The sequence below is a fragment of the Macaca thibetana genome, chromosome 14, assembly GCF_024542745.1.
Source record: "Macaca thibetana thibetana isolate TM-01 chromosome 14, ASM2454274v1, whole genome shotgun sequence".
NCBI classification, from domain to species: Eukaryota; Metazoa; Chordata; class Mammalia; order Primates; family Cercopithecidae; genus Macaca; species Macaca thibetana.
In genome coordinates, this window is record NC_065591.1 from 37,676,457 (window position 1) to 37,691,258 (window position 14,802).

Consider the following 14,802-nt stretch of genomic DNA (forward strand, 5'->3'; position numbering starts at 1 on the left):
AAGCCCCGGGATACCTACCTACTCTTCTTTACTTTTGTAGTACCTTGGAATTGGCCCAGCCATCTCAAGTACTGTAAAAGAACCAAGCAAACTGTGAGAAGTTGGATTTAGAGCTATAGTCATTTCCTGGAATACACAACTGCTAGCAGAAAGTTCAGCCTGACAGAGAAATCATAGAACCTCTCACAGAGGTTCCTGCCTAAAATATCAGAAGGCAATGCAAGTCCAAGTTAGTAGTATCTTCTATTGGTGGACAAAGACAAGAGACATGGATCCTAATACTGAATTCCCCTAATTGCCTCATAGTGGATAGTCAGGAGGCAGTAGAGCCCTAGCCATCAGGCAAAAATAGGAAAATAGAACTCTAGTGCTCTGGTGGGGTTAGAAGAAGACCCAGACAGGAATCGGGAGACCACAGAAACAAAGCAGCAAATCCATGATCAGACTTGTAGTACCTAGAGCCTGGAGGCTGAGTGTCAGAGAAGAGGTATGAAGCGCCTGATCCACTATCACGTTTTATCATTTCTACCTCCTCAATAGTTCTCAAATCCATCACCTCTTTGCATTTTCACTGTTGTTCCTTTGGTTCAGGCCACCATCACCTCTTCTCTGAATTACTGGAACAGCCTCTTATCTGGTCTTTGTCTCCAGTTTGATTTTCCCACCCTGAACTCACTTTTGTCACTACAACTGGAGTGACCTTTGCAAAGTATAAATCTGATCATATCACCCACTTTTCATTTTAAAACCATTCCTTGAATGATTTTATAAACGAGATAAAGAACTGACAATCTTTTTCTGTAAAAGTCCAGAGTGTAAGTATTTTTGACTTTGCAGGTCATACCATGTCTGTCATAACCTCAACTCTGCCAGTGTAGTATAATAGCAGTCATAAACAATCTATAAATAAAATAGTTGTTGCTGGGTTTCAGTGAAATTTCATTTATAAAAACAAGTAGATTTGGCCCCTGAGTTAGTTTGCTGACCCGCGGACTAGAGGAACAAAGGACTTCCTCTATTTCTGTTGTGCCATTTGTACTGAAATCCTAGGTATCAAACCCTCAGAGAAATTCCATCATTGGGAGTAAGTAGCCCTAGTACAACTGGGAAGGCTAGAAGAGTGTAGTAACAGCAAGTCTGGGCTTTCCACAAGTATATATGCTGGTCCTCTTACATCAGCTGCAGCTGTGGGTGTAGAAGTGCAGAGATGATGGCTGGAGAAGAGGCCAATCTCAGTGAAGTGACAGAGCCATCCTCAAACCTCAGGAGATTCTGTCATGATTCCATTCCATGTAGAAAGCAACCTATCTCAGCCTTTGAGCCCAACAGTAGCAGTGCTGATATGACCAATGGAAATGAACAAACATAACAAGGGGTTCAGGAGCAGCGAGAATAAAGAAAGGCAGTGAAGGGTTTATGCAAGGTGGGAATGAACAAAGATAGGCACAGAAAAGCAGTGAACCACAAGGAGAACAGAACATGGACAATGGCATGAAACTCAGAGAAGAGGAGAAGAGGTGGAGAAACTCAGGTAGGAAGAGCCCAAGGGATCTATTCCATCCCCATGGAAATACCCAGAAATAGCTGGATGATTCTTTGAGTGGGGCCAACTTTCAAGCCACAATAATTTGTAGAGCAAAAGGAGTTGCAACTGTGTTTGTTGTCACAGACCAATGAGGCAAGAGGTAGAGGGATTATATCCATAATGGCTAAAAGCTCCCAGGAATTCAGGAGTACAATGAAATGAATTTGAGTTTTGTTCATCATAACATCTATATTCACTTGGAAAGTCATAGCACATGAAAATGCAGAACATGTTATTTATTCATACTAAGACAGGTGTGCAACTAGGTTGATGTACTTATGCTAATTTTATGTCCTCCTTTCCCCACCTCCCACCTCACCTGAGAGGCTCAAAGGCTGGTACCATTTGGTGTCAGCAAAGGTCCAAAGAAATGCGTGTTGATCCTATTTAGGAAGGAAACTGCTTGTGAGTGTGAGATCCAGCTAAATAAGTAAAATATTAGCCCTCACAGCCTTCAGAATCTGGGCCCTGCTACATGTTTAGCCTCATCTTACACTAATATCCATGTTGCTTTTCCTGCTCTTGCCCTACGGGTCTGCTTTGTGTTCTTAGGAACCACCATTCTCTCTCATTCCTCAGGGTCTTGCAAGTGCTATTTCCTCTACTTGGAATGCTGTCTTCCCCACCCATACACCCCCACCTGTGCCTAATATACTTCTAGATATCCTCTAGATCAGAGAGTTCTATTTTAGATCTCAGTGGCCTTGTGAGATAGTAGGAAAAGCCCTGATCTATAAGTTGAAAGAACTCATTTCTGGTCCTAGATCAGCTTCCATCTAGCTGTGTACTTTTGGGTTACTTTACCTTCTCTGAAAATTAACTTATTCAGAAAAACAGAGCTAAAAATATCAACTATACCCAATCCAGAGAGTAGTAAGAGAATTACACAAGATAATAGGAAGGGCTTTGAGTAGTATAAGGCACTATATTTGGAAACCTCCACAGAGGCCTTTCTGTCGCTCAACCTAGAGCTTTCCTCTCAGCCTGTTCTTCACATTCTCTTTTCCTCTTTACTGTAGGCACCAGAAATTCAACTTGCTTTCCTATCCTGCAATAATTTTCATCACTCACTCAATCCCTCGAAATCATGTTGTTCAAGACTGGCTGCTCTCCCTACTCACAATAATATTTGATGACCCAAAGCACACATGTTGTTTGACTGCTAATTACCACCAGGAAACAAAACAAGCAAACTTGGTGTTGTTAATCCCAGAGCTTTGGAAATATTTTATACTTCTCTTCTTCATGTTTTATTTTTTAAAATAACTGACACACCCTTGGACTTCTGCCTTCTAGCTTTCTTCTCAAATATGAAACTCAATAGAACTTCCTTTTCCTTCTGACTCTGATGTTACCCAAATCCCTGAGAACTCTTCCACAAGGATGCTCCTCTTCCTAGACTAAGAATGTCACCCACTAAGAAAGGTCATCTCCTTGTCTTAGGTATAGTTTGTAATTTGGAAGCCTCCAGCTTAGGTGACTCCATGGAGCCTCAGCCCATATAAAACTGATCTGAAAGAAAAGAGAAAATACATGGCCCAAGTGCTGCACACACACACACACACACACACACACACACACATTGCTAAATGAACATAGTGCTCTTTCCAGCTGACTCCAAATCAACCTCAGAGTTCTGTTCAATCCAACGCTTCAGCCAGCTTCATCAATCAAGAGCTTGCAAGTAAGATAAAGACAATTAGTTGCAAATACCATTGAGGAAGAACCTTTCTCTAAAAGTTCACTCTTAAAGGACTAGGGTAACCTTTTATATAAAGGTTGTGCCAGAATTGGAAAGTGCCCACAACCCTGTAATTTATATGTATTCTGGCTCCCTGCAGTGACATTCATTTCAGGTCAGTAGACTGCTTTAAGCAAATATTCATTAAATGGAACAATTCTGTTCTAGGTAAAAATTTACAGGCTGGAATGGTCCTTATGAGGTGATTCAGTCCTTCCTCTGAAGCAGTTGTGTACTTTATTTTCTAGGTGCTAGAAACTAAGACTTTTGCAGCCACAATTGGTAGCTTACACAAATCTTTTTCCATCTTCTTCCTTGTTGGTAGAACCAGATTTCATTTGGGTATGTATCGGTTTTCTTTGCTCTGTTTGGGTAGCATGCCCATTTTGACTGGTCGGTCCATGCTCCATCCATTGTTCAATATTTTGAAGATCACTCTCCAGTTGTTCATCCTCCATACAGCTATGTGCTCAAGGGAAGGTGCTCCTTCTCATTGCCAAGAGTGAATGGCAATGTATCCAAGTCAAAGTGATCTCATTCCCCTTGCCAGTGATTGGCTTATGGCTCTGTGTTTTGTATATAACATATAGCTCCATCTTGGCCAATGATATGGGAGGGGAAGTCTAGTGAGAAAACTTCTTGAGTAAATGTCTTTCATCTTAAAAGAGAGACTCAAGGGACTTCACAATAAAGTTGGCAGATTAAATGATTAAATACATGTATTTACCACTGGTTCCCCTCAAAACCCCACTAAAATAATAGTATTATTTCCTTTAAGGCATAAATTTGTAAAAATGAGGAAAACAGGAGGGGAGAGAAGACCCAAGAAAGTTGAATGAGCTGAATGTAAGCCATCCATGGAGAAAGCTGAGAAGCAACTAAATTTCACAAGAATGCACCAAAGTTAGCCAAAATGTTGAGTACAGCACATAGGAAAGATAGAACAGAACTGTATCCCTGATGACATCACTGAGACAGCCTAAAACCGTGCTGGTCTCCACACTTCATGTTATGTGAGATAATAAATGTCCCTAGTTTACACTGCTTTCAGATGGCTTTTTTTTTATTTCTTGCAGTCCAAATCATCTAATTGATACAGAGTCTCGAGTTCTTTAAGAAAAAATGGGGGTGGGGTGCATGGCACGAGGTCTGGGAAGACGTGAATTAAAGCAGCTCTCGTTAGTCACGTGAGCACTCTTGCTCATTTTTCTCTCTCTTGCATCTATCCAACCTCCACTTTCTAGTCATAATTTCTTCTGCTTGTTCACATTACCTGCTACTTTTTTCATTTCAATTTTTAATTTTTGTGGGTACATATTGGGTTTATGGGGGTATATAATACATATATTTATGGGGTACATAAGATACTTTGATACAGGCATGCAATGCATAATAATCACATCATGGAAAATGCAGTACCCGTCCCCTCAAGTATTTATCCATTGTATTACAAACAATCAGTTATACTCTTTTAGTTATTTATAAACATACAATTAAATTATAGTTATACTCTTTCAGTTATTTGTAAATGTACAATTAAATTATTGACTATAGTCACCCTGTTGTGTTATCAAATAGTAGGTCTTATGTCTTATTTTTTCTATTTTGTCTGTGTGTGTCCCTGCTACTTTTCTAAGCAAATGGCTGGAGACAACTCCCCTCTATTTTATGGCTTCCTTTCAACTTCAGCTCCCATCATTAAAATGCATTTTCTCTAGAGTAATTTATTGAAAAGGTAAATAGGATACGTGCAGTTCATTTTTAATGCCAGGCTACATGATGTCTCTGACCAGTTTTCTAATTGGTTTTCCTTCATTACAATTCCCATCCCTGGTCCAGTCAGCACATGTTGTGGGGGAAAGAAAGGTGTATCAGGGTTGTGGTGATATAAAACTACTTCCCTAAACTCACCCGCTGTGGGTAGGAAGGCGTCATTTCTTCTTAGAATAGGCAGTAGAATAGACTGACTGAACCTCAAAGAACTGGTTACCTTGTTGAAACATCAAAAAAAGGAAGAATATACAAACCCCATTCCTTCTATGTTATCTCACAGCAAAGGCATTTTAAAGCCTAAACCACAACTTCCTACTACAATCATTTTCTCTTGTGGCCTCACTGAAAATGAGATACAGCAACTTCTTACAACTTCATAGTGTCCCTTCTGGAAATATTATGCCCTTGAGTAGTCTCATCTCCAGGCAAAATCATTCCATTTCCTTACACTATCATTTTAAGGACTAAGGAAGAAAATATCTCACTTATCATATTTATACAACTTATCTCCACAGAATGAATGCATAGATTAGTTTTTGTTCAACAGTAATGAAAGGCACTATGCAAATACCAAAGGCAATATTTTAAGTTATGGCATTTTTATTCACAAAGTATGTATTGAATATAATTTAAGGATGCAAAATCTTTGGTCCTTGCATTGATCACAAAATACAAAGGTCATTTCCTGTGGGGGGGCCAGAAATTTATGCTGGATGATAGAATAATGTATTAGTATACATATAGATATGCAGTACATTATAGAGAAATATACCTGGATAGAATTAATGTGCCTTTAAGTGTTCATAAACTTTACAGTAGCTTAATGCATATGTATCTATTTCTAGATAAAGCCAATGTGCCATGTGTACACATATGTACACACATACACAGAGATTTAAGTGTGTATATATGCTGAGAGAGAAAAAGGAAGAACATGGCATGTCTTTACAGACATAAAGACTTAATGTATACTACAGACACATTCACATTATAATGTACCTTTAATACATTTTTTTCGGGGGGGCAACAGGGTCTCACTCTGTTGCCTAGGCTGGAGTGCAGTGATGTGATCATAGCTCACTGCAGCCTTGAGTTCCAGGCTCAAGCAAGCATCTCATCTCCAAGTAGCTGGGACTATAGGCATGCACTACTATGCCGGGCTAATTTTTGTATTTTTTATAGAGACAGGGTTTCACCATGTTGCCCAGGCTGGTCTCAAACTCCTCAAGTGTTCCACCTGTCTCAGCCTCCTAAAGGGCTGGGACTACAGGCATGAGCCACCACTATTGGCCTTTTAATACATATTTTAATGTGCCTTTAATTCTAACCCTATGGCAGCCCAGCAAAAATATAAAATTGGCCTAGCAAGTTAGGCTTCTTCAAGTATAGGAATTTTCTCATTACTAGCCTATATGTTCAGTCTATGGTCAGTAAAACTCATGTTTCTTGAGTACATACCAAATGCTAGAAATGGTGCTACAAGATTTTCATCTCTTTTAAGGATGAACCAAGGAAGGTAGTCTCTAAACAAACATGGTCAAATCTTCTTATATGTCCTTCTCATATTTTGTCTTTCCTCACCATTCAAGCTGCCATCATCCCTGGCAGACCTGGTCACCTTACACCTGGGCTTAGCATTTGCATTGTTCTTCTATCTTCTTTTCTCCAGCACTTTCCTCTGCCACTTCTTCCTTTTCTACAGTAAATGCTTTATGGGATCTCTGTCCATCAGCCTGTGAGTTTTGAGAGGCAGAAATTATCTTCTTCCCTACAGTTCTCCCCAGTTTCATCACAAGAGATAGTGTTGGTGGGAGGCCCAGAGGGAAATCACTGGGAGAACATTACCTGGGCAAACTAAATTCTACCTTTCCCACTCCGTGTATTCTTGGATAAACTGTGGCAAGCTTCAACATCTGGGAAATGGCACAAGTAAGTAGATGACCTCTTAACTTTATGTGTCAACTTAACTGGGGTAAGAGATGCCCAGATAGCTGGCAACACATTATTTATGGGTGTATCTCTGAGGGTGTTTCCAGAAGAGATTAGCATCTGAATTGGTAGACTAGGTAAAGAAGATCACCCTCACCTATGTGGGTGGACATTATCCATTCCATTGAGAGCTCACATAAAACAAAAAGGAAGAATCAGGACAAATTATCTCCTTCTTTAGCTGGGACATCTATCTTCTCCTGCCCTGTGGCCCATGAGGAGGCATGCTATATTCCAAAAGAACTACCTAACCTTTCTAATTTACACAAGCAGAAATCTAGGGAACATGTGTGTGAATTAAGGGTGTGGGATAATGAAGGAAGGAACATAATGTTGGATCAGGTAGAATTTATTGATGTGGGCCCACTAAGCAGAGATTCTTCATTTAATATTACAGCGTGGGAGTTAAGGCTCTAATAATGTGGTTGATTGGTTGGCTGAAACACAATCAAAAGATGGCCCATTGTAAGCAAATTGGAAATGTCGGCTCTCCCGAGGTTTAATGTAGAGGAAGGGATTCACAGGCTTAGGGAGATTAGAAAGAGTGGATTTATAATTTATGATATATTCCCCAACACTGAGAAGATCTAGAAGACACACTTTTACCAATACTTTAAGAAATAAATTACTAAAGGAAGCCCCAGTATTCTTGAAGAACTCTGTGATTACTCTTTGTAGGCCAGACCTTAGAGTGGGAACCACGGCCACTTAATTGGAAAATCTAAATGCAATGGGAGTAATTGGATCCAGAGTGGTGAGGCCAAGTGGCAGCATTCCACAGTCAAAGGCAAGGTGGGCGTAGTTACTGTGTTAGGTGGCAGAGTCAAAGCAGCAATTAGAATAGTCTGACTCACACAGATCTGTGGCGTGGGCTAGTTAATCATGGTGTTCCTAGAAGTGAAATAGATAGGAAGCCTATTAAATTTTTACTTGATCTGTATAAACAGAAAAGTTCCAGGTCAAATGAACGAAAGTTTAACTTGAATCATAAAATCAGAGAGTCAGAGCCCCTCAATCAATTTTCAGACTTGAGCCAGTTTACAGACCCAGAAGCCCTCAAATGAAATTTTATACTGTGAATCTTTCTCCTAGCTTTCTCCCAAAGGACCTACAGAATTTTAGCAGGGTAACTGTGCACCAGGGTAAAAGATATAATCAGACCTTTGGGGGACTATTGAACACTAGATCTGAACTGACACTGATTCCAGGAAACCCAAAATGCCACTGTAGCCCCTCATTCAGAGTAGGGGCTTATACAGGTCAGGTGATCAATGGACATTTTAGCTCAAGTTCATCTCACAATAGGTCTCGGAACCATCCTGTAGTTATTTCACAGTTCCAGAAGAAATAATTGGAATGACATACTTAGCCACTGGCAGAATCCCCACATTGGTTCCTTGACTTGTGGACTGGGGGCTATGATGAAGAAGGCCAAGGAGAAGCAGTTCCTAGAATTACCTCCACCTCAAAAAACAGTAAATAAAAAGCAATACTGCATTCCTGGAGGGACTGCAGAGATTAGTACTACCATTAAGGACTTGAAAGATGCAGGGGTGGTGATTCCCATCACATTCCCATTCAACACTCCTATTTGGTCTATGCAGAAGACAGATGGAGCTTGGAGGATGACAGTGGATTACGGTAAGCTTAACCAAGTGGTGACTACAACTGCAGCTGCTATACCAGATTTAGTTTCATTGCTTGAGCAAAGTAACACATCCCCTGGTACCTGGTATGTAGCTATCATCTGGCAGATGCCTTCTTCTCCATTTCTGTCATAAGGCCCACCAGAAGCAGTTTTCTTTCAGCTGGCAAGGCCAGCAATACACCTTCATTTTCCTACCTCAGGGTTATATTAACTCTACAGTTCTATGTCATAATTTAGACAATGTCAAGCACACAGGGATCTTGATCACCTTCCCCTTCCACAAGACATCATACTGGTTCATTATATTGATGATTGGACCTAGTGAGCAAAAAGTAGCAACTACTCTAGATTTGATTGGTAATCATTTATGTGTTAGAGGATGGGAAATAAATCCAACTAAAATTTAGGTGTAACCTACCTCAGTTAAATTTCTGGGGGTCTATGGTGTGGGCATGTTGAAGTAGCCCTTCTAAGGAGAAGTCTAAGTTGTTGTACCTGGCCTCTAACCAAAAAAAAAAAAAAAAAAAAAAAGAGGCACAATGGCTAGTGGACCTATGTGGATTTTGGAGGCAATGCATTTCTTATTTAAGCATGTTATTCTGGCCCATTTACTAACTGACTCAAAAAAATACTACTAGTTTTGAGTAGGTCCCAGAACAGGAAAAGGCTCTGCAACAGATCCAGGAGGCTACATAAGCTGCTCTGCCACTTAGGACATATGATCCAGCAGATCCAATGGTACCTGAGGTGTCAATGGCAAACAGGGATGCTGTTTAGATCCTTTGGCAAATTCCCATAGGTGAATTGCAGTTTAAGGCTTCAGGATTTTAGAGCAAAGCTATGCCATCATCTGCAGGTAATGAGTCTTCTTTTGAGAGACAGCTCTGGGCCTGCTACTGGGCCTTAGTAGAAACTGAATGCTTGACCACGAGTCAACAAGTTATTATGCAACCTGAGCTGCTTATCATGAACTGGGTATTATCTGACCCATCAAATCATAAAATTGGGCATGCACAGCAACACTCTATCATCAAATGGAAGTGGTATACATGTAATTGGCCCAAGCAAGCCCTGAAGGCACAAAGAAGTTACATAAAGTGATCCATGGTCCTCATTTCTGCTACTGCCTTCTCTCTTCCAGTTGCACCCATGGCTCCATGGGGAATTCCCTACAGTCAGTTGACAGAGGAAGTGAAGACTTGGCTATGGTTTACAGATGGTTCTGTGTGATATATAGGCACTACCCAAGGGTGGACAGCTGAAGCACTATAACATCTCTCTGGGACATCTCTGAAAGGCAGTGTTGAAGGGATATTCTCCCAGTGGGCAGAATTTCAGGAAGTGCACCTGGTTGTGCACTTTGCTTAAAAGGAAAAATGTCTGGACATGTGATTATATACTGATTCAAGAACTATAGTCAATGGTTTGGCTCGATGGTCAGGAACTTGGAAGGTACATAATTAGAAAATTGGTGACAAGAAATTTGGGGAAGAGATATATGCATAGATCTCTTTGAGCAAAAAATATGAAGATATTTGTATCCCACAAGAATGCTCGCCAAAAGGTGACTTTGGCCAAAGGGTATTTTAATAGTCAAGTGACTAGGACGACCTGTTCTGTGGATACTAATCAGCCTCTTTCCCTAGCTACCCCTGTCATCACACAGTGGGCTCATGAACAAAGTGGACAAGGTGGCAGGGATGGAGGTCATGAATGAACTTAGCAACATGGACTTCCACTCACCTACGCTGACCTTGTTACAACCAGTGCTAAGTGCCTGATGTGTCAGCAGTAGGGACCAACACAGAACCTCCAGTATGGCACCATTCTCCAGGGTGATTAGCCAGCTACCTGGTGGCAGATTCATTACACTGAACCACTTCTACCATGAAAGGAGCAGCATTTTGTCCTTACTGGAATAGACAACAGTGCACATGGATTTTCCTTCCCTGCACACAAAGCTCGGCACATGGATTTTCCTTCCCTGCACACAAAGCTACTGTCCATGGATTTACAAAATGCCTTATCCACCATCATGGTATTCTACACAGCATTACTTCTGATCACAGCAAAAGAATTGCAGCAATGGGCCCATACTCAGGGAATTCACTGGTCTGACCTTGTTCCCTACCATCCTGAAGCAGCTGTCTTGATAAAATGGTGGAATGGCCTTTTGAGACTCAGTTACAGCTCCAGTTAGGTGCAGTGCTTGGGCAAGGTCCTCCATAAGGCACTATATACTTTGAATCAGCAACCTATATATGGTGCTGTTTCTCCCATAGCCAGAATCACAGGTCTAGGAATCAAGGGGTAAAAATGGTTGTGGCAACATTCACTATTACCCCTAGAGACACAATGGCAAAATTTTTGCTTCTTGTTTCCATGACTTTATGCTCTACTGGCCTAGAGGTCATAGTTCTAGAGGGAAGAATGCTTCCACCAGGAGATACAACAATGATTCCATTGAACTGGAAGTTAAGACTGCCACCCAACCATGTTGGGCTCCTAATGCCTCTATGTCAACAAGCAAAGAAGGGAGTTACAGTGTTGGCTGGGGTGATTGATCCAAACTACCAAGGGGAAATTGAACTACTCCAACACAATGGAGGTAAAGAAGACTATGTGTGGAATACAGATTTCTTAAAGAGTTTCTTAGTATTGCCATGTCCTGTGATTAAGGTCAATAGGAACTACAACAACCCAGTTCAGGCAAAACTGTGAATGGCCCAGACCCTTAAGGAATAAAGGTTTGGGTCACCTTTATCCTGTGGTAAAGAACCACAACCAGCTGAGGTGCTTGCTGAAAGCAGTGAAAATACAGAATGGCAGTAGAAGAAGGTCCTTATAAATATCAGCTACAACCATGTAACCATTTACAAAAATGAGAACTGTAATTGTCCTGCATATATTCTTCTGTTATAAATATATTTGTGCATGTGTGTATATGTAAAGCAAGTATCTTTGTATTCTTTCCTATTCCCTTATCATAGTAACAAATGACTTTACATCCATATTTATTTTTTTTTTTTTTTTTTTTTTTTTTTTTTTTTTTTTTTTTTGAGATGGAGTCTGGCTCTGTCGCCCAGGCCGGAGTGCAGTGGCCGGATCTCAGCTCACTGCAAGCTCCGCCTCCCGGGTTTACGCCATTCTCCTGCCTCAGCCTCCCGAGTAGCTGGGACTACAGGCGCCCGCCACCTCGCCCGGCTAGTTTTTTGTATTTTTTAGTAGAGACGGGGTTTCACCGTGTTAGCCAGGATGGTCTCGATCTGCTGACCTCGTGATCCGCCCGTCTCGGCCTCCCAAAGTGCTGGGATTACAGGCTTGAGCCACCGCGCCCGGCCACATCCATATTTAAATAGTGTTAATTTTACATCATAGTATTTAAGTTACAGGATTCCAGGAGAAGAGTAAACATCACTCAAGGATTTTACCTCCTCTTTGAGGGAAAGGATTAGTTTATTTTTGGTTGCATACAGGTTAGTTGTATGATGTTACATGGATTTTGACCTTGTTATTTTATTTACTTGGAGATTAAGTATGGTTTAAAGAGATATGCATAAGTGCGGAGTTGACAAGGGGTTAGTGAACTTGTGATGATTAATTTTATGTGTTAACTTGACTGGGCTAAAGGATGCCAAGATAGTTGGTAAAACGTTATTTCTGGGTGAGTCTGTGAGAGTGTTTCCAGGAGAGATTAGCATTTGAATTGATAGATAGGGTAAGAATAATCACTTTAACTAATTCTTACCTCACAGGGTAAGAATAATCACCCCCATTAGGGTTCCCAATCTGTTGAGGGCCCAAATAGAACTAAAAGGTGGAGAAAGGAAGAATTTGCCCTCTTCTTTAGCTGGGATATCCATTTTCTCTTGCCCTTTGACATCAGACCTCCTGGTTCTCAGGTCTTCAGACTCCAGGACTAGCATCAGCCACCTCATCCTGGTTCTCAGGCCTTTGGACATGGACCAAACTACACCACTGGCTTTTCTGGTTCTCCAGTTTGCAGAGAAACGATCATGGATCTTCTGGGCCTCCATAATCACACAGGCCAATTGGTTCTGGTTCTCTGGAGAACCCTGACTAATACACTCACCAAGGCTCATCTTCAGTCGTCGATTTTTCCCTTTCCGAAGTTCAACCAGTCTCCACTATTAGAGATGACAGTGATGTGGGAGGTGAGGCTTCAGAGTGACTCCTCCAGCTGTCACCAGAGCCCCAGCTCCTTCTAGGTGCGTCTTTCCCTTGGAGAGAGGTGTCATAGGGGCTTTCTGGTTCAGTTCAGTTTGGGAACAAACCCATCAAGACATACACAAAACAACTAGGAAATATACTCAAGGAATGAGATTAATTAATTTTTTTTCTCCTTTCAGTCCACGAAGTTACTAAGATCAACCACACCTCATCTACTCTTTCACAAGGGATAATGATATATCTTCAAACAGTGTAGTCTTGAACTCATCTTTAGCTTCTTGGTTGATCTGAACTCCAATTAACTTGACGGAGAAGTGAGTCTGCTCACTTTTGTGGTTTACATCGAATGCCCAATTAAGTAATAATATTGTGTTCTCCAGGTCTAACGATAAATGTTGAAAGACATTTTTTAGGAAAATGTAAATGTTATTCCACTATGTCACAACAGTCTAGTTCTTCCACATGATACTTAAACATTTTAAAGCAGAATATATAAATTTGCCAGCCCACTTCCTTGTCTATTTCATCAATTCTTGAATTACAGAGATTGATTTAACTCCAGGAGATGGAAGGTTGAGAGGAGGGAAGAAAAGCCTCCTGCACAGCTCATAGCAGCTGTTCCTCATTATAAAACATTAAGGAAGAAAGCAACCTATTAGTTCAGAACAACTGCAAAAACCAATCACAGAGCATACAATTTCATCTTCCTCTATCTTTGTCAAATTAAGCCAGTTGTTCCAGACTCCACTTCCTAAATCAAAGTCATACATTGAACAAGGACTCACCTATGGTTACTTTCACACAAAAATCAAGAGTGTTTTTATAAGGCTATTTTATTTATGGACTCTATTCACACAGGTAGCATATGCAAAATGTGCATCAGTTACTTTAAACATATGAAGTGGGCAGCTCCACAGAGTAATATTTTAATATAAATCTTTAGAGTTTTAGAGTTCTATAACTGCTTTTAATTTAATAGCATTGTTCTCTTTATAAAAATAATTCATGCTTAGCATAGAAAATCTGAAAAATAATATGAGGCCCAAGGAAGAGTGTAAAATACATCACATTTCTCATGCTATTTCTTTATAATAAATATTACTATTTTGGAATATATTCATTTGGTCTTTTTTCTATTCAAATCGATTTTTCCCAAAGAAGTCTACCTCACCATACTTGAATAATATCCTTCTCTTCTCTTTATGAATTGCACGCATGTTATATGTATTAAATTTTTCTCTTACATTATTTTTAATGGCTGGAAAGTAGTCCACTAAATGGATGTACCATGGTTGAAAGAAAAATCTCCTCTTATTGCACATTTATAATGCTTCTGATTTTTATTATTAAAAGTATTGTTGTAATGACTCAAGATTGATACATTTTTGCATGCATCCATGACCATTTCCTCCTGCTCTGTTTCTCAGGATGGATATGCTGGGTCAGAGTTTACAAAGTTTTAGTACTCCCAAAGTTATTCACAGAAGATTCATTAAGTCAAGAATTTTGTTACAAGAGCTAAAAATATTGTGCCAACTTGGATTTTATTTTTATTATTATTTTTTGAGATGGAGTCTCACTCTATCACCCAGGCTGGAGCATAGTGGTAGGATCTCAGCTCACTGCAACCTCTGCATCCCAGGTTCAAGTGATTCCCATGCCTCAGTCTCTGAAGTAGCTGTGATTACAGGCATGCACCACCACGGCCCGCTGATTTTTGGATTTTTAGTAGAGACGGTGTTTCACCATGTTGGCCAGGCTGGTCTCGAACTCATGACCTGAAGTGATCTGCCCACCTCGGCCTCCGAAAGTGCTGGGATTACAGGCATGAGCCACCATGCCTGGCCTGGTTTTTTAAAATCTTAAATTTTTATA

General features: G+C 40.5%; 1 protein-coding gene and 1 long non-coding RNA gene across 6 annotated transcripts in view; one reads left to right on the forward strand and one right to left on the reverse strand.

Annotated features, from left to right (window-relative positions):
• Positions 1 to 14,802, forward strand: part of LIN7C (lin-7 homolog C, crumbs cell polarity complex component) — a 385,573-nt gene that overhangs the window by 316,143 nt on the left and 54,628 nt on the right. The window lies entirely within an intron of this gene.
• The window catches only part of LOC126934718 (uncharacterized), a 136,597-nt gene that overhangs the window by 114,868 nt on the left and 6,927 nt on the right, over positions 1 to 14,802 (reverse strand). For all 5 annotated transcript variants that reach the window (XR_007719081.1, XR_007719080.1, XR_007719083.1 and 2 more), the window contains exon 2: positions 19 to 71. This is a non-coding gene — a long non-coding RNA (uncharacterized LOC126934718). The remainder of the gene's footprint in view (positions 1 to 18; positions 72 to 14,802) is intronic.